This window comes from Elaeis guineensis, chromosome 1 (assembly GCF_000442705.2).
Source record: "Elaeis guineensis isolate ETL-2024a chromosome 1, EG11, whole genome shotgun sequence".
In the NCBI taxonomy this organism is placed as follows: domain Eukaryota; kingdom Viridiplantae; phylum Streptophyta; class Magnoliopsida; order Arecales; family Arecaceae; genus Elaeis; species Elaeis guineensis.
In genome coordinates this window covers 111751189-111776273 of record NC_025993.2, presented here as the reverse complement: position 1 = coordinate 111776273, position 25085 = coordinate 111751189, and the positions used below count along the sequence as shown (strand labels likewise).

At 42.0% G+C, this 25085-nt stretch overlaps 1 pseudogene; it reads left to right on the top strand.

The window, feature by feature from the left end:
* The first annotated feature begins 1321 nt into the window (after positions 1 to 1321).
* LOC105038699 (putative 12-oxophytodienoate reductase 11) lies at positions 1322 to 24489 on the top strand (annotated as a pseudogene).
* Positions 24490 to 25085: the final 596 nt, after the last annotated feature.

Below are 25085 nucleotides of genomic sequence, written 5' to 3'. Positions count from 1 at the left end.
TTAGCTCGAGCAGATTTAAAAATCCATCGGGTAAGAATAACTGTGAAAGAAACTAGCTCAACCTATTAGGAAGCTGAACCAGGATTGTTCCTTTCTTTCAGATGACAAAACTATGACTCTCTAAATGTAAATTCTAACTATCCCCTTAGCTTGCATTAGGAAAAACTTGATATGTAACAATGCAAGGCTTGAAATTAGGATGTATTCAGGGATTATATTACGGATGATTTTTAGTTTTTTTTTTTTTTTGTTACATAGCATTTTACCTCTTTGCCATGACGTCAACGTGATGTCTGAGAAAGGCTCGAAATAATTGATGGCGGCCCACCTTTGAGTTCTCCTTAGGATCCAATTTTTGCAGGTAAAAGATTTGTTTGAGAATCCATACTGTCCTAAATAAATATTTTTAAGATAATATTTAAATAAAAAAATAATTTATCTATATTTTTTTATACATAAGAAAGTGATTTCAAAATTTGTTATCTATATTCTTTTACATTACTATTTTTTTGGATAAGTTGATAAAATTTATCTATATTTTTTATGATATCCCTTATATTTTTTAGATTTGATTAAGTTATTAAGCATTGAACGATGGAAACATTAAAAATAAAAATGAATATTTTAGGTACAGCATTAAATACCTACTTTACTAATTGATGAAAAATTTATTTAGCCACTTTCTAGATGGATAAATTTTTTTCTCATTTTATGGATAAATATTGTTCATGATAAAATAATTTATTTATTTTAAAAAATATAAAAATATGAATAAATTATTTAATAAAAAATTGATTAATTTTTTTATAATATTTACCTATAAAATAACAACCGCTAAGGAACAGTTGCACGGGAAGGTTAAACTCGTAACCACGTCACGCCCAACGGCCAAAGAGAGACCAACGGCGAACGTTAACCGGGTGCCGTCCTTTGTGGATAAATCTTGGAGGGCAATTTAGGAAATATATTTTCATTAACCGCCTGGGGACATAATTCGACCGTTACCATCTCGGTTGACGTACTGTGCCGCATGGGGACCAGCCATTCTGCTGCACATTGACACGGACCAAGGCCATGCGGCTGTAGATTTTTTTTTTTTTTTTGGTAAATGCGACTGTAGTTGTTTGAGAGGCAAAGAAACCCTCTTTTCTTCTCTCGAGCATCTATCCCGCCCCTATGTAAATACCACATAACAATCCAAGGAAGCTCACAAAAAAAGGGAGGGGACGAGGAAAGCAAACGAACGGAGATTCCACCAACCTATCAAGCAGCTCTCTAGAGAGTAGTCTGATCAGTCTGATCTACATTATTTTTCCTTGAGATGGCAGCCATCCCTCTTCTGACTCCACACAAGATGGGCAAATTTGATCTTTCTCATACGTCAGTTCCTTCTTTTTATTTGTTTTTCCAACGATCACAAATAGTGTTAAGATTTGATATCTCGAGATTCGATCCATATCGAATCCATAGCAAGATTCGTGATAAAAAATAGAGTCCAACAAGATCAAGATCACCTCAAATAAAATTCGGATGATCAAGATACGTATGAGAGAAGTCTGCACAGAATCCAAGGCGACAGAAAACTGCCGACGGCCGGCAGCGGGCCGGCGGAGCAGCAGCGGAGCGACCGTGTGCAGCCCAGGCGTGGCCAGCGCGTGGGCTGGGCGCGTGCAAGGCTCGGCCCAACGGGCGGGCCCGGTCCAGGCCCGGGCGCATGGGGCGCGGCACAAGCCTGGGCGCGCGCACGGGGTGCCGCTCAGGCCCAGGCGAGCGTGGCCCAGGCCCAACGCCCCGCTCTGAGGCCCCATTGCCTGATCCACCATGGACCGGACGATGCACAGCAGGCTCCGTGGACCACACGGGTATTTCTCACGCATTTTTCACGGTCCACGGCACTATTCAATAGATCGGAGCATGATCCAACGGCGAGGGTAGTTTTTGGTCTCGATCCAATGATTTGGGAGGTTCCTGGGCTTTATTTAAGGCCTTTAAAAGGCCTGATCAGTAGAACAAGAGATGTGTGGTGGATGGTGATCTCGTAGACGTGCACAGGCTTTAGCGGAGATCGAACCCGTGGTGAAAAAGAGAGAGACATGCGGCGTTGAGGAGAGAAGAAGAAGGGCTCCTAGACAACAGACAGCGGTCGTTTTAGGAGTTCAGGGAAGTCTTTCAAAAGAGAGAACTTTTGTGAGGAAGAACTTTCTATGAGAAAAAAATTGGGTGTACAAGGATTGAGGGTGAGATCTCCTCTTATAAAATTTTTTTTCTCATAGTGAAGTTTGGATGCCCCGTGGAGACGAGCTCTTTTTGATTGATCCATGTATTTGATTGTTTTCTATTTTATTTCTTCTTTCTTCCTGCTGCATCGCACAATACCGAAAAAATCTTATGAGGTGGTGTCCTGGCCAGATATCCACCCAACAAGTGGTATCAGAGCGAGACAGTACAAGGACACAGATTGCAATGGTGGTGAGCAAGATTAAAGATGGAGAAGACAGGATCAATCAAGATGAAAATCAACAAGTTCGATGGAAAGGACAATTTCTTCTTGTGGCAGGCAAGGGTGAAGGATGTGCTCATCCAGCAAGAGTTGATTGATGCTCTCTTCTGTGAGGAGAAGCCAACCACCATAGAGGTGCGGGATTAGAAATGGCTACAGTTGCAGGCGGTGAGTTCCATCCACATATACCTAGCAGATGAGGTGGTGATCCATGTACTTAGCAAGACTTCCCTAACGGTGCTATGGTCGAAGCTCGAGAAATTATACATGGCAAAATCTCTCACCAATACTCTTTTTCTCTGGAGGTAGTTTTACCAGCTGCGGATGGCTAAGGGACAGAGCGTGCAGGAGCATCTAAGTCACTTTCAGAAGATTCTCACCGACCTCCTCAGCATTGGTGAGAATATTGAGGAGAAGACCAGGGCGCTGGTTTTGTTAGCATCGCTTTCTCCTTCGTATGAGTCATTGATGACTGCTCTTCTAATGAAAAAAAAGTACTATCAAGATGGATGAGGTCACCGCAGTGATACTCCAGAATGAGATTCTCAGGAGGAAGAACCCGACTTCGAGTTCAAGTGGCGGTAGCTCAGCTTTGGTGGCTTTTGGAGGGGCAGGAAGCGGTAGATGGAGCAACAGGAGATTGCGACGAGGATGATCCAAGTCTAAAAGGGACTTGAGCAAGACCAGGTGTTACCGGTGTGATGAGTTGGGGCATCTAGCCAGAGATTGCTCTTAACTCAAAAATCGGATGATGGCTGCTGTGACGACGGCTAGTAGCGATTCAGAAGGAGATATCCTGGAGATATCTAATGAGGTATCTATTTCTTTCCAGCAGTGGATATTAGATTCTGTACGTACCCATCATGTATGTTGCAGAGAGGAGCAGTTTGACTCCCTGGAGAATGGTGAGGGTACTGTTTATCTATCGGATAAATCGAGTTATGCGATCAGAGGCATCGGGACGGTCAACTGGAGGACATATGATGGTGCAATGAGGAGATTGGGGGAGGTCTGAGATATCCAATTTCAGATAAAATCTTATCTCACTGAGTAGATTGGATTCGAGAGGCTACAGAATGGTAGCTGATGGAGGAATCCTGAAGGTGCTATGCGGCAATAGGATTGTACTAGATAGGAAGAAGGAGAGGAGAGGACATTATTACCTGATAGAGAGTCCAGTGGGAGGTAGAGCTTCAGGAGCCAGGAAGAGCTCAAAGTGAGGTGGAGCTCTAAATGGAGGTGGATCGGGCATGAGACAAGAGACTCGGGAGGATGAGAGATGACGTCGCAAGGTGAGATTCCTATTGCCGCAGGATGATACCCTGAGCAGGTCTCAGGTTAGGAGGAGCACAGCATACGACAGAGATGGGATCGAACGGCCTGGCTCGAGTCTCATGTTTGTCTATTCATGTTCAGCAGGCAATTGCCCCAAGGCATGGAGACGAGGAAATCCAGAAGCTTTCGGAGTCAGAAAGAGGCCGAATATCGAGTTGAGATGGAGATTGTTATGATTTGATACCTCAAAATTCGATCTATATTGAGCCCACAACGAGGTCCGCGATAAAAAATGGAGTCCAACGAGATCAAGATTACCTCAAATGGAGTTCGGATGGCCAAGATACGTGCAAGAGAAGTCAGAACGGAATCCGAGGCAGTGGCTGGCAGCGGGCCGGCGAAACGGCAGCGGTGCTGCCGTGCTCAATAGTGCGCGGCCCAGGCGCGTGGGCCGAGCGCGTGCAGGGCACGGCCTAGTGGGTGGGCCCGACCCATGCCCGGGCGCATGGGCACGTGGGCTGGCCCAGGCCCGGGCACATGGGGTGCGGCCCAGGCCCAACGCCCCGCTCTGAGGCCCAATTGCTCGGTCCACCATGGACCAGGCGGTGTACAGCAGGCTCCGTGGACCGCACGGGCATTTTTCATGCATTTCTCACGGTCCACGATACTATTCCATAGATCGGAGCATGATCCAATGGTGTGGGTAGTTTTCGATCTCGATCCAACGGTTTGAGAAGTTTTTGGGTTTTGTTTGGACTTGATTAGGATTCCTAATCCTAATCTAAGTCTTATTTAAGGCCTTTAAAAGGCCTGATCAGTGGAACAGGGGATGTGTGGTAACTAGTGATCTCGTGGACATGCACAAGCTTCAGCAAAGACCAAACCCATGGAGAAAAATAAAGAGGCACATGACATTGAGGAGAGAAAGAGCAGGGCTCCTAAACAACGGACAGCGATCGCTTCAGGGGTTCGGGGGGTCTTCCAAGAGAGAGAGCTTTTGTGAAGAAGAACTTCTTGTAAGGGAGAAATTGGGTGTACGAGAGTTGAGGGTGAGATCTCTTCTTATAAATTTTTTTTTCTCATAGTGAAGTTTGCATGCCCCGTGGAGGCGAGCCATTTTTGACTGATCCATGTATTTGATTATTTTTTGTTTTATTTCTTCTTTCTTTCTGTTACATCGTGCAGTACCGAAAAGATCTTGAGAGGTAGTGTCCTGGCCAGATATCCACCCAACAAGTGGTATCAGAGCGAGGCCGTACAAGAATGCAGATTGCAACAGTGGTGAGCAAGACTGAAGATGGAGAAGTCAGGATCAATCAAGATGGAAATCAACAAGTTCAATGGAAAGGACAATTTCTCCTTGTGGCAGGCAAGGGTGAAGGATGTGCTCATCCAGCAAGGGTTGATTAATACTTTCTTGTGCGAGGAGAAGCCAACCACCATAGAGGTGCAGGATTGGAAATGGCTACAGATGCAGGTGGTAAGTTTCATCCGCATGTACCTAGCAGATGAGGTGGTGATCCATATGCTTAGCGAGACTTCCCTAACGATGCCATGATCGAAGCTCAAGAAATTATACATAACAAAATCTCTCACCAACACTCTTTTTCTCTGGAGGCAGTTTTACCAGTTGCGGATGGCTGAGGGACAGAGCGTGCAAGAGCATTTAAGTCACTTTCAGAAGATCCTCACCGACCTCCTCAGCATTGGTGAGAATGTTGAGGAGAAGACCAGGACGCTGGTTTTGCTAGCATCGCTTTCTCCTTCGTATGAGTCCTTGATGACTGCTCTTCTAGTGGAGAAAAGCACTATCAAGATGGACGATGTCACCGCAGTGATACTCTAGAATGAGATTTTCAGGAGGAAGAACCCGGCTTCGAGTTCAAGTGACGGTAGCTCAGCTTTCGTGGCTTTTGGAGGAGCAGGAAGCGGTAGATGGAGCAACAGGAGATCATGACGAGGATGGTCCAAGTCTAAGAGGGACTTGCGCAAGATCAGGTGTTACCGATTTGATGAGTTGGGGCATCTAGCCAGAAATTGCTTTTAACTCAAAAATCGGATGATGGCTGCTGTGGCGACGGCCAGTAGCGATTCAGAAGGAGATGTCTTGAAAATATCTAACGAGGTATCAACTTCTTTCCAGCAGTGGATATTAGATTCTGTACGTACCCATCATGTATGTTGCAGAGAGGAGCAGTTTGACTCTCGAGAGAATGGTGAGGGCACTGTTTATCTGTCAGATAAATCGAGTTGTGCGATCAGAGACATCAGGACGATCAACTGGAGGACATATGATGGTGCAATGAGGAGATTGGGGGAGGTCCGAGACATCCAATTTCAGACAAAATCTTATCTCACTGAGTAAATTTGATTCGAGAAGCTACAGAACGGTAGCTGGTGGAAGAATCCTGAAGGTGCTACGCGACGATAGGATTGTACTGGAGAGGAAGAAGGAGAGGAGAGAAAATTATTACCTGACAAGGAGCCCCGTGGGAGGTGGAGCTTCAGGAGCTAGGAGGAGCCCAGAGTGAGATGGAGCTCCAGGTGGAGGTGGATCGAGCACGAGACAGGAGACTTGGGAGGATGAGAGGTGACGTCGCAAGGTGAGATTCCTGTTCCCGCAGAATGATATCCTGAGCAGGTCTCAGGTCAGGAGTAGCACAGCATACGACAGAGATGAGATCGAGTGGCCTAGCTCGACTCCTATGTTTGTATATCTATGATCAGCAGGCGATTGCCCCAAGGCATAGAGATGAGAAAATCCAGAAGCTCTCAGAGTCAGGAAGAGGCCGAATATCGAGTTGAAACGGAGATTGTTAGGATTTGATACCTCAAGATTCGGTCTATATTGAGCTCACAACGAGGTCCGTGATGAAAAATGGAGTCCAACAAGATCAAGATCACCTCAAATGGAGTTCGGATGGCCAAGATACGTGCAAGAGAAGTCGAAACGGAACCCGAGGCGGCGGCTGGCAACAGGCCGCCGAAACGGCAGCGGTGCTACCGCGCACGACAGTGCGCGGCCCAGGCACGGCCAGCACGTGGGCTGGGCGCATGCAAGGTGCGGCCCAGTGGGTGGGCCCGACCCATGCCTGGGTGCACGGGCACGTGGGCCGGCCCAGGCCCAGGCGCGTGGGGTGCGGCTCAGGCCCAGGCGTGCACGCAGGGTGCGGCCCAGGCCCAACACCCCGCTCTGAGGCCTGATTGCTCGGTCCACCATGGACCAGGCGGTGTACAGCAGGCTCCATGGACCGCACGGGCATTTTTCATACGTTTTTCACGGTCCACGATACTATTCTGTGGGTCGGAGCATGATCCAATGGTGTGGGTAGTTCCCGATCTCGATCCAACGGTTTGAGAGGTTTTTGGGCTTTGTTTGGGCTTGATTAAGATTCCTAATCCTAATCTAAGTCTTATTTAAGGCCTTTAAAAGGCCTGATCAGTGGAACAGGGGATGTGTGGTGGCTAGTGATCTCATGGACATGCACGAGCTTCAGCAAAGACCGAACCCGTGGAGAAAAAGAGAGAGGCACACGACGTTGAGGAGAGAAAGAGCAGGGCTCCTAAACAACGGACAGCGGTCGCTTCAGGAGTTCGGGGGATCTTCCAAGAGAGAGAGCTTTTGTAAAGGAGAACTTTTTGTGAGGGAAAAATTGGGTGTACGAGGGTTGAGGGTGAGATCTCCTCTTGTAAAATTTTTTTTCTCATAGTGAAATTTGTATGTCCCATGGAGGCGAGCCATTTTTGACTGATCCACGTATTTGATTATTTTTTATTTTTTTTTCTTTCTTCCTACTGCATCACGCAGTACCGAAAAAATCTTGAGAGGTGGTGTCCTGGCCAGACATCCACCTAACAATTAATTGTTCTTAAAACCAAGTAATTCATTTTTTTTTTTTTTTGAGAGGTGTGGAAAACAGTGGGAGAACCCAACTACTCATCAATTTTATTCAAAGTAAAAAAATTTAGGAATTTACAAAGAGAGATTACAAGTAATATATCCTAACTCATTACAAAATGTAGAAACAATAAAGCTGTTCAGAAATAAAAGACCCAAAATGAGAAAAGGAAGAGACTTAGTTGAATCTATCGGGAAGTAAGAAAAGCAAGAAATCCAAAAGAGGAGACTCAGAGAGTAGTAACTGTTCCAACAATTATAGCAATGGGTGCTCTGGAAAACACCAGGCCGCAGAGCAGAGTTCCATCATTGTCTCCCATCCCAACAGATGCATTTAGAGGAGGTAATAGGTTTAGCTGTGTAACCAAAAATTGAGTGATATAACCCAATAGAAAAAGATCCATCCAAATTGCAGAAAATTCAGACCAAGAGCAAGCTTTCTTAACTAGCATTAACTGATTCTGAGAAAGAAGTAAGAAGGGCAATATAAAATAAATAAGAAAGAGCTTGCAAATCATTAACTACAAAGGTTAGCATCAGGAGATCCCTTTTTTAATAAATTTGTGATTAGAAAAGCTGCAGCAGGTAGCTCAGATAGTTTATAGAGAATGGCCCATTCTTGAAATCGATACATCACTTTTCTGAATACATCCTTTTCACTCGAGCTCTTTTTTAGAAATATTCTTGAATTTCTTTCCTCCCAATGGCTAAAAACAATAGCTGCCACTAGCATGAAGATAGGATTGAAAAAATTGAAATGATGTTTACACCATGATGGAGCAAACTTGAGATAAAGAGGAAGGCACAGGAGGAACATTCAGCCTATTATAGACCCAATACCAAATTTTGGAAGAAAAGATGCAATTAATAAATAGATGATCCAAAGATTCAACATAACCAGCACACAAAACACAACCACCAACATTTTTACCCAATTTTTTTTCTTAGAAGCTCTCTGATATTCAGTTTATTTGAAAGTGCTAGCCATATCAAACATTTGATTTTTAATGGTAGTTTACTCTTTCAGATCAACTTGGCCATAGACCACTTTACACCTCCAAAGATAAGGAAGTTATACAAGGAACATGAAGAAAAGTTGCTTGAAGGTTCAACTGTCAAATAATTTTATCTTGATTTGAATTCAGTTGCACAGTAGAAAGTATGGAAAGTAGGTTGGATTTTTCCTACCTAACAATTAGAGTCAGAGTGATAGTTTGAATGTCCCAAGTTCCTCATCTATTATTGAAAAAGGAGGCCACCGATTCATTTTTTCCATAGTAGCAGGCATAGAGATTGGGAAATAGAATTTTTAGAGGGACAAAACCAATCTAGCTGTCATGCCAAAAAGATATTTTCAAGCCATTTCTAGCTTCAAATTTAACTCTATTCCAAACTGGTGGCAAGGTGTTTACAACATCTTGCCATAGTCTAGAAGAATATATGTTAGGCCTCCATTTATCAGTGAGCTTAACTCTCTTAAATAGGCTCCAGAGATAAATTTTCTCTACTGGTCAGAGTCTTCTTTAATGAATCTCTAACCCCATTTTGCCAGTAGGGATTGATTGAAAGAGCGAAGATCTTTGATACCAAGTCCACCTTCTTCTTTAGGGAGACAGACCTTGGACCAAGAGATCTTACAAGAGATGGCATTGATAGATTCAGAGCCTTTCCAAAGAAAAACTCTTTAGATTTTATCTAGCTTCTTGATAACCCATGTAGACAATTTGTAAAGAGACATAAAGTACACCAGAAGAGAGGATAATATAGCATTAATCAATGTGAGTCTCCCTTCCCTTCGATAGAGAAATTTATTTTTTCATGAACCTAGTTTAGTGTTAAACCTTTGAATGAGCAGTAGCCAATCGGATTTATTAAGGTGCCCTCCTTTTAAAGGCAACCCCAAATATTTAAATGGCGAAGGAGATTGGCCACAATTAAGCCAAGAAGCAAGATCAATATTAGAGTTTTCATTGGAAGCAATGGCAACCACAGAACTTTTTTGAAAATTAATGGCAAGACCGGTAATAAGCTCAAAATAGTAGAGAATGATTTTCAGAAAAGATATATTTTCTCTTTTAGCTTTAGCAAAGATCAATGTGTCGTCAGCATATTGTGGAATTTTGGATCCTCCAATTATGTGCGGATCTCCGAGGCCCTCAAAAATCTTGTTAATTACAGTCTTGGTTAAAAGCTTACTTAAAAGATCAGCAACCAATATGAAGAGATAAGGGGATAATGGGTCACCTTGATGGATCCCTCTTCTGCAAAAGATCCATGAACCATGATCACCATTGAAAAGGACTGCTACTTTAGAAGAGAAGAGGATATTTTCCACCCATCCACACCATTTTGGTGGAAAACCTCTACAGTGTATCATCTTTATCAGATAATTTAGATCAATTTTATCAAAAGCTTTTGAGAAATCCAATTTGCAGATGAGTCCTGGCTTAGGATTCTTTTTGGAAAGATGAATGATTTCATTGGCACAGAAAATATTGTCTAATATGGATCTTCTTTTTATATAAGCAGTCTGTGCTATATCAACAAGAGCATTTACGAAAGGTTTCAATCTTTCGGCCAGTACTTTAGAGATCACCTCAATGCAACAATACATGAAACTAATTGGGTGATAGTCGGCAAGAGATGAAGCAGATTCTTTTTTTGGTATAAGTGCCAGGAAAGCATAGTTTAATCGAGATAAATTTAGATTACAAAAATCATACGGCTGCTGGAATAAATCAAAGAAATCCTGACAAACGATGTCCCAAAATTGCTGAAAGAAGCCGAAAGGGAAGCCATCAGGGCCTGAACTTCTATCAACATCAAAACTGAATATAGCATATTTGATGTCATCCATAGTGAAAGGATAATCAAGAGATTCAAGATTTATGGAAGAAGAGTAGAGATCATTCCAATCCACATCAAAACTAGATTCAGTTTTTTTTTTTTTTTTTTTTTTTGGTATCACAAGACTAGATTCAGTTGATTTGCGAAACAAATCTTTAAAGTAGTTTGAAAAATCTTTCATCATTTGATCATGGTCATGAAAAGATTGGCCATTCCAGGAGATGTGGGTAATCCAATTATTCTTTTTATGATGATTAGCAATCCTATGAAAAAATTGGGTATTGTTGTCACCCTCCTTGAGCCACATAATTTTAGCTCGTTGCTTCCAATAGATCTCCTCATTTTTATAGATTTGAAGCAGTTTCTGCTTGCAGATCAAACACAGTTGAAAGTCTATGGGAGAGAGACATCCCAATTCCTCCGATCTATCCAAGTCCTGAATCATCTTAAGGAGAATTGGTTTCTCTTTAGATGTGGTATGTCTAATCTCAGTACTCCAGGCTTTAAGTAATTCATTCTTTCTGTTTTGACTGCATATTTGTGGTGAACAATAAATATCCTCTCAACTCCACTTTCATATATATCTGGCAAAGCTTTCCAAGTGGTTTCTAATTGTGCATCCTGAATACTTTGGTTTGATCCACTTGCCCTTAGCTGTTCATCACTGAAGAAATTAATGGCGAGGAATCCATGTTGGGAGGCTTATTATTTTAGTTCCCACTCTTACAGCTGCTGCTGTTGGAATCCTAAGCAAGGGTAGTAACATTAGAGCTGAACTGTCATAAAAAAGAAAGGTACTTGGAACCCAATATAGGAAATTTCACCTCACTATACGGTTTCAAGAAGATTTGAAGCACATTGAAATTATTTTTAAATTGGCAGTGATTCTTAATTTGCATGGCTATTTAAGAGCCCCAGATTCTTGTGGCTGCAAGTTGATGATACCAAATCAAAGAGAAAAGAAACAAAATATGCCAATATTCCATAGTTAGCAAGGAAAATTTAACAATTCTATTCTTTCTTCCATGAGGCAGGCATAGTGGGGCTGGTTTTGTCGTTTGAGGGCCTGACTCTGCTTTTGTGGAGGCAGGAGGACACCATCTTCGGGAGCTCTCAGTGTCTGAGGTGGAGCTCCATGCTGCTTGGGTAGGGTTCATTTATGCCAGATGATTTCTAAGGGCGACCCATCTCGTGGTGAAAGATGATTTAGCCATAGTGGTTGTTTGGATCCAGAGATGTACTCCTACTGGAGGCTCTTACCCCTTTTTGCATGATGCTGTGAGACTACTACAAGAATGCATTCGCTGATTATCCAGCATATCTTATGTGAGGCAAATTCGGCTACTGATTGGATAACGTCTTTTGTAGCAGAGCACATGGGAGAGACCCTCTGGACTGCGATGGGGGTTATCCCGAAGCAGCTTCGAAATATTTTATTTTCTGATTCTCTTGAGTTTATTTATATAAAATTTATTTAAATTAACCATCTTACCAAAAAAAACAAAACCAATACCAAAAAAATGCTATTCATGTACTCAAAGCCGCTATTTCTCTTCTACACTCATGGATCTAATATACATGTATCACTATTTTATAAGGTCGGCAACTTTGTATAGCAACATTTTGCTCAGAAGACTTTTATATAGCACCACTTTCCCAACATGATACCACCCATGCCATCTGTTTTACTAATAATTTTTTTGAGTTAAATTAGTGGAATATGTTTGCCCATTTTATTTTTGATCAAACTTTACTTTGCCTCTACCAATAATTGGAAGGTATATATTTCTGCATTGTTGGACAAAATGGATTTGAAGAAAAAGAATAAAACTTGTTCCCTCTGGTGGACTGGAGAGGAAGTATTTTCTAAGCAAGGAATTTATGACCTTACTCAAAACCAGCATAGGGCGAAAATTTTTTAAACTAGTCCCACTTAAAGAAATAAAGTTATGTTGAATATTTATGTCTACCACAAAATCCTTATCATTTTTTTAGCCTTATCTGAACTTTTTAATATAGTGTTGCGGCCAACTCCTCATCGCCTGTCACCGGTAATGAGCACCTGCAAGATAGCATCCATACAGACCGGATTGGTGTTCGAGGGAGACCCTCCGATGCTTAAGTCAGAGAAGAAAGTTGGTGAACAGTAGTTTTTGAATGTAGAAAGTAGCAGAGTTCTGGTCCCGAGATCGCTTATCGATACTGCTCACTTACCTCCTTTTTATAGATGATTCTGGTATAACCATCGAGCATGTGGTCTCACTTTTTATGACGTTAAATTATCGGGCCATAAATATGAAATTAGTGGGACATTAATTCTCTTTAATAGCCATGACACATAGTTCATAACTATTTGTGACAATTATGGTATGTTGAGCGGATTAACTAGCCATATGTCGGTAAAATCGACTATATATCGGTAGAATCTATGAGCGACCATCGGCTAGTAGTTCTGTTATACCGATGGTCTAAGTTATCTACTATCGATTGGGAGTAGTCGAATCATTAATCCGTTAGTCGACATTAGTCGGTCAGCTGACAGTGGGTCGATACGGTTTGCTCAGTCAATCAATAAAGAGTCAAAACCATATGTTCAGTCGATGAGCAGTCGGAGCCGTGGTGACCAAAGTCGAGGGTCGATCGGTTTACCCCAACAGTTGCCCCCCACTCTCAAGTTCAAGGTGAACTGACGTGTATATTGTCACATGGTTCGTCACATTGGATGAAGGGAGTTATTTCTGTCACATCGAACCTCGATTTTGATGCTGCTTTCTCTGAGATATGGGTGATCGGCTGTTTTGTCTTTTTGATGGGTACAATCATCTTTAAACTATCACACTAATTAGAGATTTGATATCAGTTATCAGTGTTAGACGTCATTTCAAAAAGTCGATTCAACGTTGGATGATATGATTCTAACAAGTAGATTTGTGCCACATGTTCGAATGTTATTGGGTCAGATCTATTCATGCGGATTAGGGTGATGTGGCTCGATCTGGAGTAGGTGCATCGAACCGTCCGATCAATGGTTGGTCCAGATGTTGCCACATGTCATCATCTAATAAATCTTTGATTCGATCACCTTCATCTCGATCATTGAGGGATCCTATATACATAGGGTCGCTCTCAACAAAACTTCTATTTTTCATTTTATCTTTCTTAATGCTGAAACTCTACCGGACAATCACCCCAGCATCTGAGGTTGTTATTCTCATCTTTTTCAGATCAAGTTCCTGTCTTTCCTTGAGTCCCTTTTCTTTTAGAATCTCTGCTTTCTTTAGAGTCCATCTCTTATGGCTTGGACTTTTCCTTCTCGAGACGGTCGATCGAAGAATCTGACTGATAAATCTTAGTCGGGTTTGGAGGTGGAAGTTTCTTCACTTTCGGGATCGAATATCGAGCGGCTTCGAGAACAGTATTATATCCCGGAGCAATTTCAGCTTTTTGCCCCTTGGATCGATGGTCGGGTGAATACCCCTCCTTCAGGCCAGGTGGCCTTCTATGTCGAAGATTTTCGAGTGGATCTTCGATTTTTGATTTCAAAATTTATCCGTAATATTTTGGATTACTACGAACTTTGTTCGGCTCAATTGGCACCGAATTTGATCCAACTGATAATTAGTTTTGTCGTGTTGTGTCGGTTGCTACCGACTGAACCTCAGTCCTTCTCTTTTTCGAGCATTCTTCATCCTCCGACCTCATCCGAAGGTCTGAGGGTGGTAATTCTTCAACCCCTGAAAAGATCTTTCCTTTATTACCGATCTACCATCGTCCATTCATGGATGGAAGAATCAATTCTTCTTCGCTTTCTCTACTCTTCTTTGGGGTTTTTCTTTCCGTTGCGGCGATCTATGAACCGGTCCCAATGACAACAACTGAGTAGAGGTCGGCGATTGGGAGAACTTCCATCAGCTAAAAGACATGGCGGTTCCGACGCAGAAGGAGCTTGTGACCAAACAGGCCCTTTATGACGTCAGCCTTAGTTCAATCGCCCGTCTAGGTATAGTATAGTCGGTCGATTATTTCAGATTTCACTTTTTTTTTACTTGTTGAGTTGTACTGACTTCTATTGTAATTGCAGCCATGCAGCCGAGGGTGCGAGTATCGAGCATCGATATTCGCCAGCATGCTGTCAGGAAGAGGGCAGCATTCGAGGCTGGACCTTCTTGATCATCGAAGAGGCATCAAACTTCGATGCAAGTTCCAGCGACACCAGCTCTAGTCATCACTTCAACGTCGATTAAGGAATCTGATGCTCTATCTGCATCGATTCCTGAGCCGATCCTAGCATGGTCAGCCCCGACAGTGCTCCCTACTGCGTCATCCGAAGAAAGGGCAGCAAGAAGAACCGTTGGTAGTTCTATCAACTGAGGAGGTTCGGGTCGAGGCAGGAGAACCCGAACAATCTGTGACTGTGCCAGTTGCTCCTTCAGCTGGGGCGCAATCGAGTTCAAGCTTCCCCTCGCTTTCGAACATGGGGCTATCGACAAGGGATCGGGGGAAAACTCCGGTGACTTCGATGGAAGATGCAGCATTAGAGGGCCAGATGGTTCACTTCGACCTTCAAGTGCCTGATGATGAATCAGTCTTGGCCAATCCGATATTGGCCAAGCGACGGTGCCAAGCCGCTCTTCTTTCGGTTGATCGGGAGCATCGAAAGAAACGGATGATGGTCGAGATGTCTTCATCCTTTTACCTGATGATAATCGGGATAAGTTTCTTTTTTTCTTCTTTTTTTTTTAACCCAACTTATCTTCTGTCTGCAGTTGATCCATGACATATTCGACCTAAAAATCGGCTATGTGAAAGTCGATAATTTTCGTAGGTCATGGATGAATAAGGTGGCGACCGTCGATGCTAAGAAAGTGGCCACACTTGAACAACTTAAGTCGGCAACGGAGCAGGAAGTCAAGCTTCAGGAGGAGATTTTTTGACTAACTGATGACTTAACATCCTCGGGGGCCGAACTTAAGTCAGCTCGTGAGGCTATTTCAACTCTTGAGTCGCAGGTCAAGAGCAAAAAGCACTTTATCCACTGGCTTCGACAGGAGCGAGATGGATGCATCAAAGAACTTGAAGCCAAACATGGACGTCATCGGGCCAGTCTGGAAAGGTTGACACTGGTCGAAGAAGAGTCATCCTCTGCTCGAGCCGATGCTGATTTAGCGAAGGTGGAAGCGGAGTTGGCAAGGGAGGCACTGAGTCAGGCAATCGAAGATTTTCGACGTTCGAAAAAATTCAAAGAAGAGATCCTCGAAGGTGGCTTCGCCTCGTACTACGTCGGATATGAAGACGGTCGAGATACGGTCAAAATATTATACTCGAACCTCGACTTGAGCAGCATCATCCCTCCAAGATCGAAAGATGGGGTTGCTGAAGAAGAAATCGTGCTAACTCAAGATGAAGCACCGACCGTGCCTGAAATTGTTCAAGTCGCCAACACTACAATAGAGCAAAGGAATAGGAACGACGACTAAGCTTAGTCGGTGTATTTTGCTTTCTTTTTTGTGTAATCAGATATCTGTAATCGAACTTCAGTCCAATTTTGTAACTTCTTTTTGACAATGAATGAAAGCATTTTTTTTCTAAGTTTGAACTGTTTGCCTGAAATATTAAGTCTGCAATGTCTGCAATATAAAGTAGCTATCGAACATTAATCGATGATCCGAACATTCGGTAGAACTTGTAGAATATCCGTTAGTCACATAGTCTTTGACATACTTAATAAAAGTTAGGATAACAATGGTAAGTTGAATATCTTGTACCCGATATTTGGTCAGATTTATACATCAGATCATTTGATAATCGATGGTAAGTCGAATATCCTTCGACTAGCCGTAGCCATATCGGTATAATTTCAATCTGACCTTGATCGTATTGGTATTTTATTCCACTTAGTTAGGACTAAGTCGGCATATTAGTCTTTTGACTATAGTCAGCTTTTACAGTGAAAAGCCGACATCGAAAATCGAGATATAATCGACACTGCGGCTTTTGTAGTGAAAGCATGTATATTTGATGTCGGTTTGAGATTGCAATCGGTATGCCGATTTTTGTAAGAGAATCAAAATACAGTCGACACCAAAGTAGTTGATTCTCTGGCTTTTACAGTGAAAGCTGAAATAAACTCCATGTCGAAGTATAGTCGATAGTTCGGCTTTTACAATGAAAACTGACATATAGTCAATCGTTGATAGAACTTGACCAAGGCTTGTAATTCTAAAATTTCTGTATTGTATTTCAAATAATGTATATATCAACAACTTTATGGGTGATATATTTTCACACTGTTGGTATTCCATGTTCGGGGTATTGCCAATCCTTCAAGGGTTTCTAACCGATATGCGTCTAGTCTAAGAGTTTCGGATATTCTGTAAGGTCCTTCCCAATTTGGAGACAGTTTTTTTTTTATCTAAAGATTTTGAGATTTTTGCTTTTCTTAAGACCAAATCTTCTGATCGAAAGATCTTTGGCTTAACTTTTGCATTATAATACCGGACTATTCTTTGCCGATATGCAGCCATCCAAATTTGAGCTTGCTGTCGGAGTTCTGGAAGGAGATCTAAGTCGGCTCTCTAACATTCGAAATTGCTCGACTCACTATATTGTTCCACCCTTATTGATGGCAATGCAATCTTGAGCGGGATTATTGCTTCTGTTTCATAAGCCAAATTAAAGGAGAATTCTCCAGTCGATATGCAGAGAGTTGTTTGGTACGTCTATAAAATTGGATATAATTCTTTCACTCAGAGGTCTTTGACTTCATTCAGTTGGGTCTTGAGCTCGTGCAAGATTGTTCGGTTGGTTACCTCCACCTCTCTATTTGACTGTGGATGGCCGACTGACGTGAGTTTGTATGTGATATGAAACTTCACACAAAACTCTCTAAAATTTTGATTATAGAATTGTTGACCATTGTCGATGATGATAGTGTGTAGTAAACCGAATCTGTAAATGATGAATTTCTAAATAAAGTCTTCCATCTTGTTTTCAATGATTTGGGCCAAAGATTCGGCTTCTACCCATTTGGTGAAGTAGTCGATAGCAATCACTATGAATTTTCTCTGATCATATGTCGAGAGAAAAAGACTAAGTATATCGATTCTCCATTATACGAAGGATCATGGTGCTATAATCGATGTCAACTGACTAGCCGGTTGATATTGTATATTTGCATGCCTTTGACATGGTTCACACCTCCGGACAAGTTTAGCTACATCTTTCTTCATGGTGGACCAATGGTATCCTTGTCGCAGGACTTTATAAGCTAGAGATTTGCCCTCCAAGTGATTTTCACAAATCTCTTCGTGTACTTCTCTAAGTGCATAGTCGGCATCTGCAAGTTTCAAATATTTTAGCAAGGGAAGTGAGAATGACCTTTTGTAAAGATGACCATTCATTATTACATATTGAGAGGCCATCCATCAGAGTCGTTTGGCTTCTGAAGGATCTACAGAAAGAATCTCATCGGTCAAATATTGGACGATCGGATCTATCCAGCTTGGTTCGATAGTGAACTGCAATACTTCCGCGACTTTGTTGATACTCGACTATTCGAGGCATTCAACAAATATCCGACCCAGCGATTGAAAGTGGTAGTAGCCAATCATGAAAGTATGTCGGTCTGAGTATTTTTTATTCTGAAAATATGAAAGATCTCAAAATATTTTAAGCTCGCTGTAATATCTTTCACCTTCTGAAGGTACTTTATCATAGTGGAATCTCAGGCTTCAACTTCATCTTTAACCTATCCAGCAATCAGTTGTAAGTCGATGAAGATCTTCAAACTGTCAATCTCAAGCACTTTGGCTATCTTCAAGCCAGCTAAGAGTGCTTCATATTCAGTTTGATTATTTGAGGCTTTAAAGTTGAACCGAAGGACGTATTCAGTGACTACCCCTTCAGAATTTGTGAGTATAAGGCCAGCTCCACTACCTTGTGTATTAGATGCTCCATCGATGTGCAGCATCTAGGTCGATCTTAGGTCGGGTTTGAGAGTCGTAACCTACTTTATTGCATTATCATCTGTATCTTCTGGCTTATTGTCGAATATTGTACATTCTGCGATGAAGTCGGCCAGAACTTGCACCTTCATGGATGGTCGTGGGCGATATTGTATGTCAAACTCGCCAAGCTTCACTACCCAATTTGCCATCCGACCTAACGTATCAAATCGATGTAAGATCATCTTCAACGGCTAATCTGTCAAGACCATAATTAGATGTACTTGAAAGTACGGACGAAGTCATTGTGCCGATATGATTAGAGCGTAGATCATTTTTTTTGCTCTTGAGTATCAGACTTTGGCATTATGAAGTACTTTACTGGTGTAGTAGATCGATCAATGGATTCAATTTTTATCCTCCTGGACGAGCACCGAACTAACCACTTCTATTGAAGTCACCAAGTAGAGATACAATGTCTCTCCGACCTTCGGTTTTGTAAGCAAAAGTGAAGAAGTCAAGTATTTTTTTCAAGTCTTCGAAGGACTGTCAGCATTCATCCGACCATAAGAAGTCTTTTGTCTGCCATAAAATTTTAAAGAATGGCAAGCATCTCTTGATCGATCTAGAAATGAATTGACTGAGTGCGACAATCCTTCCATTGAGTTGCTGTATCTCTTTCTTTGAGCTCGGATACTTCATGTTGATGATGGTCTTTATCTTTTCGGGATTAGCATCAATTTCTCATTGTGAAATAAAAAATTCGAAGAATTTCTCGGAGGTTACCTCAAATGCACACTTGATCGGGTTTAACTTCATCCGATATCGTCGAAGCATGCCAAAGGCTTCCTCCAAGTCCTGAATATAATCTGAAGTTTGAAGACTCTTCACCAGCATATCGTCCACATATATTTCTATATTTCATCCAATCTGAGCCTTGAAGATCTTATTGACGAGTCGTTTATAAGTAATTCCTATGTTTTTCAAATCGAAAGGTATTACTTTGTAGCAATATATACCTTTATCGGTTACAAAAGCTGTATACTCCTCATCTTCTGTTGCCATTCAGATTTGATTATACCCGATGAAGGTATCCATAAAACTCAGAAGTCGATGATCTGATGTCACATCAACCAGTTGATCGATCTTCGATAATGGAAAGCTATCCTTCGAACAAGCTTCATTCAAATTTATATAGTCGATGCAGATTCTCCACTTTTCATTGACTTTTCTCACAATTACCACATTGATGAGCCAATCATAATATGTAGCTTCTCTGATGAAGCCTGCTGTGAGGAGCTTGTCGACTTCTTCATCAATGACCTTTTATCTTTCAGAGGCGAAAGGTCGCTTCTTTTGTCTCACTGACTTAACATTCGGATTGATATTAAGTCGATGAGTTATTACTTCTGAAGGAATCTCAGGCATGTCGGTGGCCGATCAAGCAAAAATATCGATGTTGGCTCTGAGTAATTTTATTAATTATTGCCGCTCTGAGTCGGGCAGTTACGATCCAATTTGGATTATTTTTTCGAGATCTTCTTTCAACAGGATAGAAATCGGTTGTTTAGCTGGTTCACCCCTTTCTTGATTCTCTCTTTGATCTAATTTGTCGACAGACAGAGAGTCTTCAGGTTTATTATTTTGGGTAGAGACAAAGAAGCAGTGTCGAGTAAGTTGCTAATCTTCACGCATCTCTCTGACTCCATTTCTCATCAAAAATCGAACTAATAAATTGTATGTCGAAACCACTGCTTTCAGAGCGTTGAGTCCAGGTTGTCTGAGTATAGCATTATAAGCCGAAGGTACTCAAACTATCATGAACGTTATGAAGATGGTTCTCTATTATGGTTTGGTTCCAACAGTTAAGGGAAGGAAGATTTTTTTTCTATTGTGACAGCATCTCCTGTGAAGTCGACTAATGGCGTCGAGACTCTCCTGAGTCGGTCAGTCGGTAATCACATTCGAAAGAAAGTCGAATAAAATAGGACATCAGTTGAACTTTCATTATCTATAAGAATTCTTTTTATATCATAATTTACTATTATTGTCGAGACAATAACAGCATCATTATGGAAAGTCTGAATTCTCTGAATTCTCCGAACATCCTCTTTCAAAAAAATTATTATATTGTCGAGTCGTCACCGTTTCACTGACTCTTCTTTGAAAGTTGCCCCCCAGTCCAGTCATCTGGAGATCATGTTGATCACCCCTACAGTCGGCTGATTATTTACAGCTTTCTCAGTCAGCTGAGATCGTCGATCGATAAAAAGTTGAGTCAGTGGATCTCTTCAGTATTTTTTGAGGTAGTCTCATCGAATCAGGACTTTTATTTCATCCCTGAGTTGAATGCATTATTCGGTATCGTGACCGTGATCATGATAGAACCAACAATACTTTCTTCGATCGTGGTTCCTCAATGATGCTTTCATCGGTGGAGCGTATCGTAGGTATTTTGCTTCTTCGATCTTCATGAGGATCTACGCACGGAGAGCAGAAAAAGAAGTGTAGGAGTCATACCTACCATAACTCAGCCTTAGACTCCATCGTCGAGATGAAACTCACTTATTGAAAGGTGGCCGATTTGATTCGGCCAGAGCTCTTCCCTTCTTCTGTTTCTTTTTCTTCTGACCTTTGCCTTCTGTCTGACGTCAGTTAGAAGCTCCTTCATTCGTACGCATATACTTGTATGCATGCTTCAGAAGTTCAGCATAAGTCTGAAAGAGAGTCTTGTCCAAAGAATATGTGAATTGAGATCCCCTCAAATCTCTTTTCATGATCGATATGGCTGTCTTCATTGAGGTCCTTGACCTCAAGCGTAGCCACATTAAAATGGATCACAAAATCTCAAAGTGTCTCAGTCTCTCCCTACTTGATTGAGAAGAGACTATCAGAGGTTCGTGATGGTCTTCGACTGGTGCTGAAGTGAGCCACGAAAGAGCATTCGAGCTGTCCGAAGGAGTATATACTTTTCGATTGAAGCTCAGAGTACCAGGCTCGAGCAGCTTTTTGAAGAGTCATCGAAAAGCCGATGCACAAGAGGACATCGGTCACCCCCTGAATCATCATGAGAGCCTTGTAGCTCTCAAGGTGATCGATCGAGTTGGTGAAGCCATCATATGGCTCCACTTGCGGTATCTTGAATCAAGATGGGATTGGCTCGTCCAAGATGTGTCGAGAGAGACTGGACGGCGTGAAAGTCGTAGTCGTTAGAGGACTTCCGATTTTCCACCTGAAGTTTGACGAGTCGATGGTTGATTTTCTAAAACTTACGTTCGTAGTCGTCAAACCACCGTTGCTAGAAAACTCCGGAGGTAGAACCTCCTGTCGAGCTAGAAGGAGAAGCAGAAGGTGTCTGCGGTCATTTCTCCTTCCTAATGCGATCGAGATGAGAAGGAGAGGAATGCCGTGAGTGGTGGATGGCACGACGAGAGTGCCGAGAATGCTGCTGTTCGTCTTGACAGGAGAGCCGAGATGGTCGCTCCAGAGAAGGAGAAGGTGATCGCCGCAGATGACGGTGGCTGTGCCTGGACGGCACCGACTGTGCCACCAGTTGCTCCACCAGTGGCTGCTGCTGGGTTTGCTGTTGTTAGAGGCTTTTGACTGCCTCCATGAGAACATTCATTTTCTGCATAAGCATAATGATATAGACGTCCGTGGTGATCACGGGATGTGAGAAACTAGGCTATGCTACTAGAGGAGGGGGAGGAACTTCTTCCTGGTGGGAAGAGTGCCTCGCTAATCCGATCGCAGTAGAGTGTTGGGCTCTGATCTTCACATGGTGTATATGATCTTCTCCCTACCTGGTGCGCCAATCTGTTGCCGCCAACTCTCCGTCGCCTGTCGTCGGTAATGAGCACCTACAAGACAGCATCCACACAGACCGGATTGGTGTCCAATGGAAACTCTCTGATGCTTAAGTCAGAGAAAGAAGTTGGTGAACAGTAATTTTTGAATGTAGAAAGTAGCAGAGTTCTGGCTCCAAGATCGCTTATCAGTACTGCTCACTTCCTTTTTATAGATGATCTGGTATAACCGTCGAGCAGCGGTCTTACTTTTTATGGTGCTAAATTATCGGATCATAAATATGAAATTAGTGGGACGTTAATTCTCCTTAATAGCTGTGACACGTAGTTGATAACCGTTTATGACGGTTATGGTATGTTGAGCGGATTAGCTGGCCATATGTCGGTAGAATCGATTATATATCGGTAGAATCTATGAGCGACCGTTGGCTAGTAGTTTTGTTATATCGATGGCTTAAGTCATCTATTGTCGATCGGTAGTAGTCGAATCATTAGCCGGTCAGCCGACAATAAGTCGATGCGATTCGCTCAGTCGATCGATGAAGAGTCAGAACCGCATGTTCAGCCGATGAGCAGTTGGAGTCGTGATGATCAAAGTTGGGGGTTGGTCGGTTTACCCCAACATAAAGCAATACTTTGGTTTTCATTGAACACATTGACAAGATCAAGATTTTATGGTAATGTTCCGCAATCACATTCTATCTTGTACTACTCTCAGAGGACCACCAAGGGAGGCCTTCTCATAACCGAAGCCACTGGAGTCTCGGATACAGCCCAAGGATATAACTACTAGAAGCTCTAAACCATTCGATCATGTCTATTACAAAGCAGTGACTTTGTGAGATCCTTCAAATGGTCAATTCTTCACTTAGTCCACCAGGTTTGAAGGCAAAACTCTCTTAGTCTTATTGAATACTTTTTTTTTTTGTCAATTTTTTGTTAGATATCCGGACACCCCTAGGATATGGACAAAGGAACAGGTGGAAGCTTGGAAGTCAAGGGAGGGGTGTTCTTCTGCCAACTTTGGCATGTGGGAAGGACTTCTAGTTATGGTATTGTTCTGTACTGTAGTATCACATTGACATGTATCTACTGCTATTCTTTGCACTGTTTAGAAAAAGGAGGCGAAAAAAAAAAATCCAATCAAATGGGTTAAGTCTTATGCCTATAGCAACATATGGGATTCCTTAAGATTCAAGCACACAAATCGCCGCACATCATTATGATATAATAGTGTCTGCATAAAAGAAAAGGAAAAAAATGCTAATCAGATATGCTTCTAATGTATTTGTATCTTACATAGGTTACCAATCTAATGGACGAGCACCAATTTCTAGCATAGACAAGGGGATCGAACTGGTAACCCATCATGATGGCTCTGTCGAAGAGCACTCTCCTCCTCTGAGATTAAAAACTGAGGAAATCTCTTGCATTGTCGATGATTTCAGACTTGCTACAAGGAATGCCATTGAAGCTGGTAATTTACATACTCTCTGGTGCCCGTGTTTCTTTATGTAGTTCTATAATAAGAAAGAGAAAAGAAAAAGAAAAAACTTAAGTATGTTGCATGCATATATGGTCATGACTAACGTAACAAACATTTGATGTACATTTTCTTATGATTACAGGCTTTTATGGAGTTGAAATTCATGAAGCACATGACTACCTTATGGAACAATTCATGAAAGACGGAGTCAATGATCGGACAGATGAATATGGTGGGAGCCCAAAGAATCGATGCCACTTTGCTTTAGAAATAGTTGAAGTGATCGTTTAAGATATCGGAGCTAAGAGAGTTGGAATGCATCTCTCGCCATTCACTGACTACAATGAATATTGGGACTCAGATCCAGAAGCACTTGGGCTTTATATGATGGAGGCACTGAATAAGTATGGCATTGCATATTGTCATATGATTGAGCCTAGAACGGTTTTTATGGATGGGAGGTGCCAAATACCTCACAGGCTACTTTCAATGAGGAGGGCTTTTAAGAGAACTTACATTGCTGCTGGAGGATATGATAGAGAGAAAGGGAACAAAGTTGTGGCGGAAAGTTACACTGATTTAGTGGCATATAGTCGCTTGTTTTTGGTTAATCCTGACTTGCCTAAAAGATTTAAGCTCAATGCCCCTCTCAACAAGTACAATAGGTCTACTTTCTCCACACCAGATCCATTCTTGGATACACTGACCATCCATTCTTGGAATGCTCAAATTAAACTTCTTATAGAGAAAAAATAATGTTGGGCACTTTGTATTTTTTTTCATACATAGAATCTTGAAACTTATGCCATAAAGAAATTATATTTAAACTGAAATCCACAGCACCATTTGTCTCTCTAAAAACATGAGTCACTACTTTCGATGATCCTCCAAATGTCCATCACTAGCAGACGGACAGAACAACTGTGCTTCCTCACCCAACTCACCACCATACTAGAGACTCTATCTTGGATTAAATACTTGACTAGAAGGATCATGGAAACGTATCTGATTCCCCTACATGCCTCTACCATTCCTTCATATTCTGCTATGACTATTTTGGAATTTTGTCCAAGAAGGAGTATAACATTGTGGGGTTGCAAGAAGGTTTAAAATCATTATGGGGCCTTCTCTTACCATTAACCAATGAGGTGGTGCTAGATATCTTAAGAAATTCACAAGGACTGATCTTAAAGGTGGATGCTTCTTTATTGGCTACTTCCTCTGCTATTAAATGATGCTGCAATAAGAGCAGTTTGGGAAGAAATCAAACCTGCTACGAATTTGCCATAATAAGGGAGGGTTTGGACCGAAGGAGATTCAAAGGTTGCTT